Raw genomic sequence first — 16,551 nt, 5'->3', positions numbered from 1 at the left:
TAACTCTCTGAAGGGGGTCACACCATGGTCTTAATCACTCCATGGATTTCTACCTCTCTCTACATGCAGCTTCTGGCTTTTTTTCTCTAGTCCATGCTTTCTTGACTCCTGGCCCTGTTTTACTCCTTATGCATCCCAGCTTTGGCCACTACATGATCCCAGAGGGCTGTCCTCCTGCTTTTCTCTGATTGTAATTTCTTTATTCCATTTTTTTTTGCTTTTGTTCCCAGTGTTCTCAATTGATTCCCTCTTTATTTCATAATTCATATCCCTTACACAGGGAATCTGATTATCTTATTCATGTTATCCTCTGCCATAGCTCAGAAAAGTCAAAAACACTTAGACCATACTTTTGCCCAGGTTATGAGCAGGACAGTTCCTTAACGATATGCTAGGGCAGGCATATCATTAACAATGGCATGCACAGTGGAAGAAATGAAATGAACCTAATTGAAAGATAGTGACCCCTGCAAAAATCAGAAATGTTGATGTTTACTATGCATAGATTTTAATAGTTATTATTTTAATCCATTGGAATATATTTAAAAACAAACAGAAAACAAAAAATTCCACACATATTACTGATCAAAGAAACAAAACAGAGATAATCATACCACTATACTTAACAATGCATAATATTCATTTGACAATTTATATTCTTTCCCCTGAAAATTATCATTCCTTTTATCCTTATATATTTTCTGATTTTAGGTACAATGCAGCAGAAATGAAACATCCTAAGTATTAAACTATATGCAAGACTGCATATTTATTCTTTTAAAATTCATTTTTAATGCTTGTTGTATGATTGAATATGACTTAATTTTATCTAAGCGATGAAACATAATAGAATAAATCTCCAATTTCAAAACATTAAAATGGGATTATATAACTGAGAAGAACTTCATAAACAGTTTAAACAGAAATTTCATTAAGGAAAGGATAGTGGTATCACAAGCTCTGATACTAGAAATTTAATTATGCAGAAAAAGCTGCTGGTTACCTACCCCAACAGCCATTCCTCTCTTCCACCTTCGTAGTAGTGCTGTGATAGTTAGCTAGCACTTTGCCATCACACACAAAAGACTAGACCTGCCAGTTCCCCTTGCATCAAGTTATTACCACATGCCTAAATTTGAGTCAATAGGATATCAACAGAAATATGTGAGACACATGGGAAGTCTTTTGTAAGAGGCATCAGATTCACCCGTTTTCTTTCTTTGTGCTTTTGGTTACCTGGAATGAAGAAATTCAGTTTAGAGTTCTAATAATCTTTTATGACTTGCAAATGAACTTGCGAATGGAAGCCATATGTTAAGGAGTTGCAGCCAGTCCTTGCACACGCCATGAAGCAACCCCGAAACCCTGACCACTCATCTCCAGGCCTAACTAATTCAGATAAGTAAACCTTGATATATTTTAAGTGACTCTTATTTTGTGTTTTCCTATTATGCAGATCAATCTAACTCTTACTGACAGAGTATCATTAACATTAATGTCATGTTCTTATGTTAACCCATACAGTAATTTATCCCAAGACTTGTAAGTATAAAACTCTTCTATTGGTGTCCTTGTATATGTTCTATTTTTAAAAAAAACTTTGCATCCAGTTGACCTTATACTTAATATAAAATATTTAGACTATAAATAACATCTTGGTAGAAAAAGATCAAGTAAAACATATTTCTGAAGTCAATGCATCTAATACTATTCAAAGAGGAATGTCATACTTAATTACAATGCCTATACTTTCATAAATTATAAACCTCTAAGTTTTACATATATATCTTAACAATTTTTTAAACTTTAAGAGGGTGTGCTACAAACTATCTTTCCCTTTTCTCTCATTTTTGAAACCCTACTTTAGTATTTCCACTATTCTTAAAACTTATAATTCTAAAACACATTTAAAATAGTAATAGTTGCAATTTTTCCTTTAAAAATTACATGGCAGTAACCCCATTTTTTACACTTGCTTTATTCACTTAACATGGTAACAGCTTCATTAGCTGTGACACTAAATATTCTCCAAAAGTGGGTAAATATCCTATCTAGAGTTAAACCATCCATTGATCCTATCATTATATAAGTTTTTCTAATGCTTTATTACAGTATACCATGACAAGTTAATAAATCCTTGTCTGCATCATCAATTATGCCTTTGGAAAATTGGCGAATAGAATTTGGAATTAGAAGACATGAATGTTTTTAATACTGGTAATGAATATTTTCAAATCAATGTCTTGGAAGAGTGTATTATTTTAGCCTGCTTCACTGGATATTAGTCCAAATAGATCACTTAATTATTCTTTTTATTTTACTGAAAACAATTTTGTTTTAATTTTCATTTATTTTATTAATATATTTCTCTTGGTTTTTAATGTGGGAGAGATAGGGTTTTCCTAGAACATTTACCTTGGAAAGTATGTATCCAATCAAGGCAAGAATGCTATCAGTTTTAGTCAGCTTCAGAAAATGTCATTCTATTGATAACTGACAGGACATCAGTAACATTAAGGTGAAATTTCTGTCTACTCTTCTGAAATACCTCCTTTTGTTCTGTTACCAATAGAAAGCTCCTGGAAAAATGTGAGTATTAATCCACTATTTCACCATTTTCTTCAACTGTGGAGCGTTACTGAAGAGGCCATATGTGGGTCACCCTGCATCATGACTTTCACTGATCACTGTTGAAGTTTTGTGGTTTCTACAAAAGAAACTACTTAGAACTGTCATTTATTTAGCTCATAGAGACTAAGGAAAAACATCAATGATCAATTTTGGAGTTTTAGAGATAACAGTGATGTGAAAAAACACTGTTATGATACAACTAGGTAACAGTTTTGACCATAGAGCATTGCCCACGTATTATATTATTACCTCATGTTACATTATCTCATTTAATTTCTTAGCTCCTTATGAAGCAAAGTTTATTGCTCTACAGTCATATTGCTCTGAAAGCTTAATCAGTGTTTTCCTGGTCACACAGCTAATTAGCACCAGTGGTAAACTGGTTGAATGGACACTATCCATTTCTTTCTCTCTACTTACACGGTGTTATTTGAGGTGTCTACCTCTGCTACATATAGCCACATGTATCAAGGACAGCTGGGCACAATGCCAAGTTCCAGGAAGTAGATCCTCCTGAGAATGGGCCATGTGGTATTGCCTTGGTGCCTGCTGCTGATCAAGGACCAGACCCATTATATAGGCTGGCCCAGTAGGGCCAATGGAGAAAGCCTATGTTCCATGCTTAGGAAAGAGATTTGCTTTCATGGACTCTTGCATGTGAAGAAAACTGTCCAAATTGTCATTGCATCGGTGTTGCAACCAGGAGAATTCAAATGACACAGACGTTAGATGGCAGAATGTAGAAGACAGCTCTGGATTTCTCAGTAACTTTATTGTCATCAATTTGATTGCATCAAGGCAATTAAGTACAGATTTTCTTATTTTTTAAAAAGCCAGTTTGAATCAAAATCAGTATTCCTATTACTTGTAGCCTAAATCATCCAGTTTGTTCCTCTCTCCTATCAGATGCAACAACGATCCTCTTTAAACTTCCCTACCCTTCCAGAAGGTGGGGTTAGCTTCATTTAAAGAAAATCCCATTTGAAAATACATGATTTCAAAGTAGCAAAGAGCTTAATGGTTTAAACTGGAAACTCTGACTATTAAAACAGACAGTAAATAAAAAGTAAGGGAAAGGGAAAAAAAACACAACCAATGGTGAGTTGTAAGAGATGTATAAGCAATATGTCAGAAAGGATAAAGAGAACCGCAGATTATAGCAACACATTTTCAAAAGCAAATCAAAATACTAAAATTATCTGACTTCCTAAGCAAGTTTCTCCAAACAACTAAGATTATCAAAAAAACTAGTCCTGGCTGAAAAATGTAGATAGAAGGTAGAATAAATTAGTTTTCTAGTCTTTGTTATTCTGCTACCAAATAAATCAGGTTTGTCATATGTGTGTCTGTGTGTTTGTGTGTGTGTGTATGTGTGTGTGTGTGTGTAGTCAATCACATGGCTGAGCTTCATGCAGCACTATTTGGTGTAAATCCTGTCATTTTAGCGAGTATCCCAACATACAAGGTTGGAACAGCACTCACACAGTAAAGATCACAGAATATTTTATAGGTGATACAGTATTGTTATTTTTCCAAAGTGAAAAATTTTAAAAGGTAAATGTTAAGGAAATACTACATTTGTGTCTGCTGCTTTATTTTAGTTATTACCAAATTGATACTTTTGAATGGTAACCCGATGCTTTTCAAACTTAATTAGCCTTTAAAACCACCTGGGGAGAGTTTTTTTCTCCACCCAGTTAGGGGCCCCGTGCTGTAACTCCTCACTGCCGTGGGGAATCGATGCCTTCCACATTACCAATGCACTATGATAAGGTCTTTGATAAGAAAGTGTGTTGAGGAAGAGGGATTCATCAAAATTTAAAGATATGGAACTTGGAAATACACAGTCTCATTTGTTTCTTCATTTTGGCTCATGTTTGAAGCAGTCAGGAAAACGGCATAGGCCTAAGACATCTAATTTTGGGTTTAAATCCCTATTCACCATATTACTATTTGGCAATCTTGGTAAGTGATATGATTTGACTGTTGTATTCCTCATCTGTAATATGGTAATAAAACATACACATCATAGAGATGTGACTGTTAAGTTGAATAGCATCTGTAAAGACATTTAATGACTCCTAGTGTATTTGGCATCTCCCTATTGTTCTAATAGTAAGTTTTGGAGGTGCTTGCTAGCCCACTGACTTCCACTCTGAATTTCAGGTTGATATTTCGGCCTATCATCTCCAAGAGTACACAGAGAAACAGTATTTTTTTCTTCCTGGGCTTCAAGTCAATATTTTAAAGGCTCAAGGGAAAAATCAAAACAAAATAAAGCAAAAAATCCCAGTGAACTAACTTCATCCTACTGCTGTCCTCACAGCGGTCTTACTACATGAAATCAGTGGTTAATCTCTGTGTTTTTCCTGTTTAGTCTTCCCTCTTTTCTGGCCACACAGGTTACCAGCAGGGTTTTGTGGAGATGAGAGCTCCTTTCTGACTAGCACATACAGAATTCCCCTTCTTCTCAAAAAATCCACTGGACTTCTAACACCTTTCTGTTCTTCTCATCTCCGGGCCTTCATCAGGAAGGCCCAGCAAATTCAAGTAACAGCGTCAGCAAGCATCACCCATTTAGGAGTGCTTTTCATGTGTCAGAGTCTGCATCAGGACATTTATAGATGCTGTCCCATTACAATCCTCATGAAGTCTTTGTGGATTATTGGTAGTTCAGAACCTGAGGAACAGGCTCAAGGTCAGTTTGCTCAAGTGACATCCTGCAAATCTAAAATTCTATAAATGTCTATTTGCTTCCATAGCCCAGTCTCTTACCAACACTCCTCCATCACAAGGCAATCTCCTAGGCGACTTACAGCTCTTATTAGCCAGGCCATTAACATTGCAAGAATTTCTATTTCCACCAGTGCCTGCTGTTCAAGAGCATGCTGAAATGCTTCTTTCCTTGGCACTCGGACAAACTTAAATTTTCATGTCCATCTTATCAAAATAGTCTCCACACAGTAAGGCACTAATATATCTAGAGTGATTTTTTTTTCAGTTAGGAAGCTTTTTGCTCAGAACTTAGCTTCTACTTACAGAGCAACTGAAGCTAGTTCCAGATTCCAAAATGGAACATACGTTTTTCTGGCTCTAAATGGTCCATGAATAAAGTAAAATTTAAGACTGTAACATCCACAAGCACTCCTTTCCTGCTTTATTGATCTTGCTAAGTTACCATCTTCTTATATACCTTATAATTTATTTGCTTCTTTTGTTCATTATCTGGCCTCCCTCACAAAATGCAAGCTCTGTGAGGATAGAACTTTTATCAGGGTTGTTTGCTGCTATATCATCTACACCTAGAGCAATATATAGCATAAAATAGGTATTTAACAAATATTTTCTAAATTAATGGGTAAACAAAAGTGAACAGTGGACAAGTGTGTCTATTTTTCAGTAAGACTTTTGTTTATTTTTAGAAACCTGAAGTCTACAATACTGTTATCAACCAAGATTATTTCCAGGGTTCCTATTTACAGTAGAATAGTTAGACTCTAGGGTATTTACTAGGTAATGTTAACCTATTTTTAAAGTGGCTCTATCAATTTTTGTTTCCACAATGAATAGGAATTACACTAAACTACACGCAGGCCATTTCTTTTTGCATTGTCAGACTTTTTAGATTTTTAAACACCTGATAGGTATGAAATGGTATTTCACAGAGGTTTGACTGGCATTTCCCTGGTAATTAGTAAGGTGGGACATGTAGCTTTAAGCATCTATTCTTTCCCTTCTATAAAATTATTTTGCCAACTTTTTCCCAATGGACTATTGTTTTTCCTTATTGATTCATAATAGTTCCTTATATATACTTTGCATAGTAATCATTCATAGATTAATTAAGTGGCAAATATCTTCTAGTGAATGGTTTGACTTTTTCATTTTTTGGCAACATCTCATAAAGAGGTTCTTTTCATTTTTGATGAATGTATTAGTCTTCTGTATGGTTTAAAATTTTTGCTTTACAAAAATTCCTGTATATATTTCTATGCTGATTTCTAAAAGTTCCTTAGTCATACCTTACATGTTTGGTTCTTTTGTGAATTTGGGATTGACTTTTATGTATGGTATGAGACAGGAGCCTATTTATTGTTTTTATTCAAATTAATAACCAACTTCCATCAATATTTATTGAAAACTGTATCCTTAATCCAATGATATGCAATGTCTCTTCCCCTCATATACCAAATGCCCTTCTTTCTTTTTCAACTGCCCAATTTTATATATAATTTCAAATGATATTCCTCCACGTGGTTAGAAATCCTTAGCCATATTTTTAATCTGTGAAAATTTATACAGGATTAAAGAAGAAATCTCATGTCACTCAGGAATCTAATCACCTACACTGTTTTTTTTTTTTGCTTTTAAGAACTAAAATTTATTTAAATCCAAGCATGTGAACTGCAGTAGATCTGTTGTGTATACCATTATTACATTTAACATAATTCACAGTGGATTGTCTGATGTTGTACTATTTTTTTTTATCATTAATCTACAATTACATGAACATTATGTTTACTAGGCTCCCCCCTTCACCAAGTCCCCCACACAAACCCCATTATGGTCACTATCCATCAGCATAGTAAGATGCTGTAAAATCACTACTTGTCTTCTCTGTGCTGTACAGCCCTCCCCGTGCCCTCCTCCGACATTATACATGCTGATCGTAATGCCCCCTTTCTTTTTCCACACCCTTATCTCTCCCTTCCCACCCACCCTCCCCAGTCCCTTTCCCTTTGGTAACCGTTAGTCCATTCTTGGGTTCTGTGATTCTGCTGCTGTTTTGTTTCTTCAGTTTTTCTTTGTTCTTATACTCCACATATGAGTGAAATCATTTGGTACTTGTCTTTCTCCACCTGGCTTATTTCACTGAGCATAATACCCTCTAGCTACATCCATGTTGTTGCAAATGGTAGGATTTGTTTTCTTCTTATGGCTGAATAATATTCCATTGTGTATATGTACCACTTCTTCTTTATCCATTCATCTACTGATGGTCACTTATGTTGCTTCAATTTCTTGGCTATTGTAAGTAGTCCTGTTATAAACATAGGGGTGCATCTGTCTTTTTCAAACTGGGCTGCTGCATTCTTAGGGTAGATTCCTAGAAGTGGAATTCCTGGGTCAAATGGTATTTCTATTTTGAGCTTTTTGAGGAACCTTCATACTGCTTTCCACAATGGTTAAATTAATTTACATTCCTACCAACAGTGTAGGAGGGTTCCCCTTTCTCCACAACCTCGCCAACATTTATTGTTGTTTGTCTTTTGGATGGTGGTGATCCTTACTGATGTGAGGTGATACCTCATTGTAGTTTTAATTTGTATTTCTCTGATGATTAGCAATGTGGAACATCTTTTCATTTGTCTGTTGGCCATCTGAATTTCTTCTTTAGAGAACTGTCTATTCAGTTCCTCTGCCCATTTTTTAATTGGATTATTTGCTTTTTGTTTGTTGAGGTGCGTGAGCTCTTTATATATTTTGGATGTCAACCCTTTATCGGATCTGTCATTTATGAATATATTCTCCCATACTGTAGGGTACCTCTTTGTTCTATTGACGGTGTCCTTTGCTGTACAGAAGCTTGTCAGCTTGATATAGTCCCATTTGTTCATTTTTGCTTTTGTTTCCCTTGCCCGGGGAGATATGTTCACGAAGAAGTCACTCATGTTTATGTCTAAGAGATTTTTGCCTATGTTTTTTTCTAAGAGTTTTATGGTTTCATGACTTACATTCAGGTCTTTGATCCATTTCGAATTTGCTTTTGTGTATGGGGTCAGACAGTGATCCAGGTTCATTCTCTTACATGTAGCTGTCCAGTTTTGCCATAAACTATACTGTTTTTAAAACTATTTTATCTTAGCCAGTCAATATAGGCTCTCTATGGGAGTTAAATTTCAACAAATGATCAATCCAATGTAGGAAAGTTAATACTCAAGTGCAAGACAATTTCTAAACAGGCAATTCACTATTTCTATGCAAATTATCCAGCTCCTAACCTGTAGCAAGATGATATTGTGTAAGGTTAGCTATCATCTTTCACCACGCACTGGATTTATTGCAAGTGTAGGTGGAGTGACTTCACTTTCTATTGTAGCTCTGTTAATCTACAATAATGTGAGGACAAGCCTTTGCTTAATACATCCAGAAATTAATACATTTTAAATAAGTACAGCAAAATCAAGGTTGGTGTGTCATAAAACACAGAGGATTTAATGTTTGACAATTATTTTATGTTTTGAATTTGTAAAATAGTCAATATATTATAATTTGGGTAGTGTTTTATAAGAACAACTAGGTATATGCTAAAAAGAGAGCTCATTACTATGCTACACTGGTAAACCCTTCAGTGAAATAATTTTGGCAATGTTAAAATGACTACTGCAGGGCTATAAAGATTTGAGATTCATGTGCACACTCACAACATTCTGTTGTAATAGTTTTCTAAATATTCTAAACATACATAAACCATATTATCTTTCTTCCTACCCCATCATGTGGACATTTCTACAATATAAATATTACAATGTATTGACTGCCACCCAAATATTTTGAATTATGCCCCCAAAATCTTTGTTCTACTGACCCAAAGTCAATAGATAACTTATTCTAAGACTCTTAAAGACCTGGGTTATGAATTTTACAAAAGAGATCAATAACTTCCTATTTAGAATGCTTACTTTGCTCCACCAGAGTGCTCTGCAAGTTTCACTTCACAAAACTCCAAGGGCCTATTAAGGTACGTTAATGTGGTTTTATGTAATGCAGTCATTGAAAATACCTTTCATGTTGGTCCATTTATCACCTTCAGGATTTATTCCAGGGTCACAATTCCTCAGTAGTAAAGAACTGACTGTAATATTACACACAACTAGATAAATTATTATAAGGATATACCAGTTAAAAATATGTAAACATGAGCTTTTATTAAATATATAATATATGCAAACATATTAATTCTATGTAGCTAGGAGAAAATAAGCTATACACATGTGGCCAATTATAAAACCCAAGCCTATGATAATTTGTTGTATTATTATAGGTCACCTTTGAAAACTCATGATTAATAAATGACTCTGTATATGTGTATGCATATCACATATACATATGCACACACACATATATATATCATGTATATTTTATATGTGTGTATATGTCATATGTCTGCATTGTATATATGTTATATATGTTACATATGGTATATATACATGCTATATATAATCATTCACATGTATAGAGTTAATTTTGTGATCAGAATTTTTTGTTCATACATACAGATTCTGCACTCAAGAAAAGGATGGCAAAGCAAATCAAACACTAAATTAGAATACTCTGAGTAGTTACCTAGAGTATATTATCATCTAAAACATGCTACTGATTTACTATTAACCTTGACTGTATGCATGCCTCAGGTCTACTATGGTATACATTTACCTATGATCTTTTATCCAATACTACATTTGCTGCAAAAGTGGGTAGAGTGAATTCATTTTGCAATGGATAGATGGAAAGAGAACATTTATTTTGAGAAGCTATAGTCTAGAATAATAGATGTAGAAAAGATTTTAGTACTACTCTAGATGGGTCACTGATTTTACAGGTAAGGAAAAGTAGGGTCCAAGATGTATTCCTTCTAAATACCACTACTATGTTGAATCTGTGGTGCCATTAACTCACATTACTACTGAATTGAAATATATCTAAACAACCCTCATATGTTGTCTTTCAACATTTGTAATATGTTTATTTATTTTTAATGCCAAAACACTTAATCGGAATATTATGAAATGATATATTTTTCCATTGCATTTATTTATCTTTGTATAAAAATATAATATTGACTGTATCATTTAAAATCCTGGGGGAAGAAAAAGATGGTATAACAAGCTGGCTCTTAGAACCCAATTTCTTTCAGAAAGAATTGTGTGAGAACTTTAACATCTGTTGTACTTGATTATTGAAGCTTTATTTTCATTGGCTTCCAAAAAAATGCTGCTACATTCGAGCAAGTAGATTAAATGGTATTAGCTTTAATACCTTTTAAAACAAGTAATCTGTTGAAGTGATAATGGAATTTAAAGTAAGTATATTCATTAAATTGGTTTTTACACTATTGTGGTTTCCCTGTTGGCCACATGAATCTCTAAACCTGACACTGCTAATTATAATTATAATAAATGGTATATGTATATGTGGTTAAATTCACACTATACTTAAAGCAGACAAATGTAATTGAATAACTCCACTATCATGTATAATTTCAGCAAAGAAAAACTGTGTTTGCTATTTTGTCTTATAAATAAAAAATAAAGGTTTCACATATAAATGCGTGAACCCATTAAAATCAGGAATTTAGATTGTAATAAATACTTGCTAGTTTAGGATTAGATGAAAGGTAATGGGCCTCACTAGGAAGGAAGGAAATAATAAAAGAAGGAAGAAAAGAAGGAATCATAAAAGGAAGGTAGGAAAGAATACAAAGAGGGAAGAAACATTGGTGGGGAGGATCCAAGAACAATTTTTCCATATTAATACACCCCAATTTAGATTTTCAGCTACTTAGACTTGAAGGATTGGCTCCACTATTACACATGGCTAGAGGCATAGTTTTGATACTTCTTTTTGTGTCAAGACACCTGTCTTTTTACTTCAGTGCCAGAAGGGTTTAGCATCTTGTCACTGAAGCAACACAGCCTGCACATTTATAGGTGTCACTCACTCTACCATCTGTTCCTTAGGAAAACAACCACCATTATCACCCAACCTCCACCTGAGGCTTTAACAATCTCTGTGGATTAAAGTTCAGATCTACAAGGAAGAATGGCTAGTAGTAATGGTGTCATTCAACTTTTCTTGACCTTAACTCTCCTGCGGTCAATACTGTATTGCAGCCTGCTAACTTTTTTCATCCTGTGTGTATCTTGCATTGTAAAGTTCTTGATTAAGCAATGAAACCACATAAAAGCTTTTGTACTGTTATTAGCATTTTTGTCCTTCCTCTGCTTCCAGTTCACTAAGACATTCAAGGTTGCATCTACAGTATTTTTAACAAATAAATTTAAAGTGAATGAATCCCATTAGATTTCAGTTCTAGGGTCACTAATCAGATAGTTTCACAAATGGGATTAACACACACACACACACACACACACACACACACACACATAGAATGAAATAAGAAGAAAAATAAGGATGTTGTGTTAAAAGCTAGCCAGTACAGGGTGATCAAGTTCCTTGAGAGCTTATTTAATATGATATCAATTATGTTTCCATTGTAGTCTAAAATAAATAATATTGTATATATTAAATATTGATAAAAAATACTTATTACTAACACTTTCATGAAAATGTCACCTGAAAATTTATAAATACCTTTAATCAAATAATTTTAGTCAATGTATATAATTTAGTCAATACAGATATTCTTTCTTGGTTTATTCTCTTTCTTTACTGGTGATATGAAGTGTTCCAGGAGTTGTATATTTATGCCCCCTGTATTTTTATGGCTGTCATTATTTCAATATCAGGCATTCTTCTACATTCAAATGATAGGGAAAAGGAAGTGGGGGCTCTGTTTATTCATTGCCAATCAAGCTAATAAAATGTTTTGCAAAGATGTGAAAACATGATAATGCTGTCATTTTAAAGCAACTCATTACAAAGAGGAATGTTTGTGCTCATTTTGTTCTACAACTAAACTTTTACTGTGGCCATAAAACAGCATCACTTTGTTACTACAAACAGTGAATTCCACTCTATCTTCTTGCTTCCCCCACTGATTTGTTTCTGTGCTTGCTCAGTGGTTTTGGAAAGATTCATCTCTTCTCTCCTCTAAGCAGCAGTAACTGTTGCCCAGCAATGTTCTAGGACGGCTGTCTACATACTCTCTCCTCCATTTTATAGGCAGTATTAGTAGGTTATTCAGTGCTTTATTTGACGAAAGAAATCATTCAGGATTTCACAGCAATATGATATTTCCATGATAAGTTAGCATGACCCTTTAGAGGTATTTTCCACCAGTTATTACTAGCCATTGGCTTATGGGGCACTTCTGGCTTGAGCTACAGTTGGCCAGCATTTAAATGTCCTGACGACTCCTGATGCATCTGAATATGTATGAAGGAAGCTTACTTCCTCAGCCAGCTCCACTTTTATATAACATTATGGGAGCTTTGTACTGTGCACAGAATCTGGAGAAGAATGATGTTGCAGCCTCTTGTCTGTAAAACGTGAGAGCCTACCATGGAACAACACAATAATGTCAATATAATGTTCTCACTGCGGTGGTATTGCTATTGCTGGAAATCAGTCTCCTTTCTTTGATTAATGACAGCCGCTTAAGCAGTACCCCCATCTACTGCAGACAGTGGCAGCTTCCTCAAATAATTGTTTCACTGGCCTGACAAATTAAGGAAGTATAATAAATTTTTAGTTCTGGATGATATTGACAAAAGGCAAATAGAATTCAATGCTCCCCAAAAGAAATACAAATAACAAATAAACTGAACAAATGCAAAGATTATAAATATTATTCAGAATATAATTTTTCTCTAAGGAATTAATTCATACAATAAATATTTTGAGGGAAAAACTGCAGTATTTCCAGAATCTCTCACCTGGCCTTAATGCAGTATCAATAGGTGATTACAAGAGGGGTGGAGAGAGAGTGTGTACTTTTGGTATGGTCTTTTTTTTGCAGCCCAGTAGCAAAAGACATGGACAAGCATAAGGGGATGACTGCTTGTAGGCAATAAATGGATTTCCCCCACATTTTTTCACCCTTAGACTGATTTTGGCTTGAAAGATTATTTGCCATGGATTGTAACCATATTTTGCCTCCAGAGTTGCATATTTATTGAGATTCTACCACACACTGTTTGTAAACATGGAGAATAGAATAGTTCTGGCTTTCAAGAAGCCTGAAGTCTAGAAGACAGGGACATATAAACACATAATCATACTATATTTTCTTTTATTAACAGAATGAAATTCAATGGAGATTAGCTTAAAGATGGTGGCATGAGAGGTGAGAAAGAAACCTCCTCCCAAAAACCACATATATTACGAAAATATAGAAACTACAACTAATCCTGAAAGAGGAACAGGAAAGAATGCTGTAACAGACCGCCTACATCTGGGGAAAAGAGCAGAGCTCACAGAAAAGGGTAAAGTACCAAAGCCATGATCTGGTGGGACCCAAGACATTCCCCCAGCCCAGCTCACTGACAGGAAGAAGAGAAATGGAGCAGGGAGGGGCTAGAGGTCTAGGACTGCTGAACATTCAGCTCTGGGGATCTGCTCTTGGAGTACAAGCCTACATCAAATGGCGCTCTGGTGATTAGTGGGGTTAGAAAGTTAAGACAATAAGAATAGGTGGAGACACTGAGATTTAAGCTGATTGTGGAGAACCCACATCAGCAACAATGGGACAAAGGAAAGGAGGGCATGCTGAGAGACTTCCCAATAGAAAGACAGCTGCTAAAGGGGCAAGGATTGCACAGAGCTTGCTGCTCAGGAGAAAAGACAGGTGGACAAAACTGTTCCAGTGCACTCAGCCCAACAGATTGGGAACTTTCAGGTGCTTCAGGCATTCCATCCCCCTGCTGGCAATGCAGCTTCGAGGCCCCCCATGATATGCAAAATGCTGCTCCTTTCTCCAGCCAGACTGGAACATAAAACTGTTGCCCTCACCCTTGTGCCAGGCCAGCCAGAGGACAGCCGCACTCAAGGAAGTTACGAGAGCATATCATAGAGGCTCCTCCATGCACACTCAGCCCACTGACTTAGGCAGTGGACACATGCACCATAGCCAGGAAGCTGGAAAGAGCTCTTTCCTCCCAGCAGGCACCAGAGCTGCTCACCTGAGACCCCCGCCATTGTTCTGGGGGCTGAGCAGCTCCAGAGAGTAGAGCTTCTGGACATTAGAGGGTGCCACCTACAAACGTGAAACATCAAAGGAACCTGGTACAAACTAATATCCTGCAAATACCAGAAAGAGGGCTAAGTGAAAATGAACTGATCAATCTTCCTGAAAGAGAACTCAAAATAATAATCATAAACATGCTCATGAAGCTATAGAAAAATATGCAAGACCTCAGTGAGGAATTCAAGAAAGAGAAAGAAACTGTAAAAAATACATTATCTGAAATGAAACATACAATGGAGGGATAAAAAACAGATTAAATGAAGTGGAGGAGATGGTGAATAAAACAGAAATTAGCAAACAGGAAAAGAAAGAAGCTGAGGCACAGAAAGAAAAAAGGATGTCTAGGAATGAAAGAATATTGAGAGAACTGTGTGACCAAACCAAATGGAACAATATTTGCATTATAGGGGTACCAGAAGAAGAAGAGAGAGAAAAGGGATAGAAAGTGTCATTGAGGAGGTAATTGCTGAAAACTTCCCCAATCTGGGGAAGGAGATAGTCTTTCAGGCCATGGAGGTACACAGATCTCCCAACACAAGGGACCCAAGGAAGACAACACCAAGACATAAAATAATTAAAAGAACAAAGATCAAGGATAAGGACAGACTATTAAAAGCAGTCAGAGAGAGAGAAGATCACCTACAAAGGAAAACTCATTAGGCTATCATCAGACTTCTCAACAGAAACTTTACAGGCCACAAGGGAATGGCATGATACATTTAATGCAATGAAAAAGAAGGGTGCCCTTGACTGGATTAAAGATGGTGGCATGAGAGGTAAGACAGAGGCTTCCTCCTAAAACTGCATATAATATGAAAATATAATTAATACAACTAATCCTGAAATAGCAGTAGGAAAGAGGGCTGGGCCAGACTGCATACACCTGGAGAAAAGAATAAACCTCAAGGAACAGGGTAACATACCAAAGGCATGGTCTGGTGGGACCGCCCTTCCCCCCAACCAGTTCACTATCAGGAAGAAGAGAAACGGAGCAGGGAGGGAGTGAAGGCCTGGGACTGATGAACACCTAGCTCTGGAGATTTGTTCTGAGAGGAAAAACCTACATTTCATGGTGCTTTTGTAATTAACAGGGTTGGAAAGCAAAGACAGGCAGAATAGCAGGAGTGACTGAGATTCCAGCTGCTTGTGGAAAGCTGGGATCCATACCTGGCTGCTCTGGGACAAAAGAAAGGTGGGCAGTCTGAGAGATTTCCCAACAGTGAGAGGGCTGCTAAAGGGGCAAGGATTGCACAGAGCTAACTGCCCAGGAAAAAGGACAGATAGACAAAATTGTCTGGGTGTACCCTGCCTAGTAGGTTGGGAACTTTTATGATCTTCAAGCACTCCAGCCCCCTGGTCGGCTACACAGATCCAAGAACCCCCCCATGATACACATCCTGCTGCACCTTCCTCTGGGCCAGCCACACCTGGCTCACAAACTGGCAAACTCTACTCTGGCATTAGGCCAGCCAGAGGGAAGCCCCACCTACAGCAGCTACAAACACAAAGCATAGAGGCTTATACCTGTGTGCTCGGCCCACTGATTCTCGAAGTGGAGACAGGCATAGCAGCCTGGAAGAAGGAAACAGTTCTTTCCTCCCCCCAGCACCAAAACCACTTGCTCCCCTGCAACCCCCAACATTATTCTAGGGGCTGAGTACCTCCAAACAGTAGAGCTTCTAGGCACCCAAAGATGCCACATACAAATATGAAACATCAAAGGAACCTGGTTCAAAACAAAACTATGAATACACCAGAGAAAGAGTCAAAGGAAATCAACTTCATGTATCTTCCTGAAAGAGATTTCAAAATAAAAGTCATGAACATGCTCATGGAGGTATAGAAAGATATTCAAGAACTCAAGATTGAATTCTGGTCAGAGATCCAATCATTATGGAACACAGTATCAGAAATGAAACATACAATGGAAGGTTTTAAAGGCAGATTAGATATGGTGGAGAAGACAATAAATGAAACAGAAATTAGAGAAG

General features: G+C 36.4%; 1 protein-coding gene across 10 annotated transcripts in view; it reads right to left on the bottom strand.

Annotated features, from left to right (window-relative positions):
• The window catches only part of PCDH9 (protocadherin 9), a 904,506-nt gene that overhangs the window by 450,828 nt on the left and 437,127 nt on the right, over positions 1 to 16,551 (bottom strand). The gene's annotated exons all lie outside the window — the stretch shown is intronic.

Source organism: Manis javanica, chromosome 9, assembly GCF_040802235.1.
Source record: "Manis javanica isolate MJ-LG chromosome 9, MJ_LKY, whole genome shotgun sequence".
NCBI classification, from domain to species: domain Eukaryota; kingdom Metazoa; phylum Chordata; class Mammalia; order Pholidota; family Manidae; genus Manis; species Manis javanica.
The sequence above is the reverse complement of the archived record's forward strand: the minus strand, read 5'-3'. Positions and strand labels throughout refer to the sequence as shown.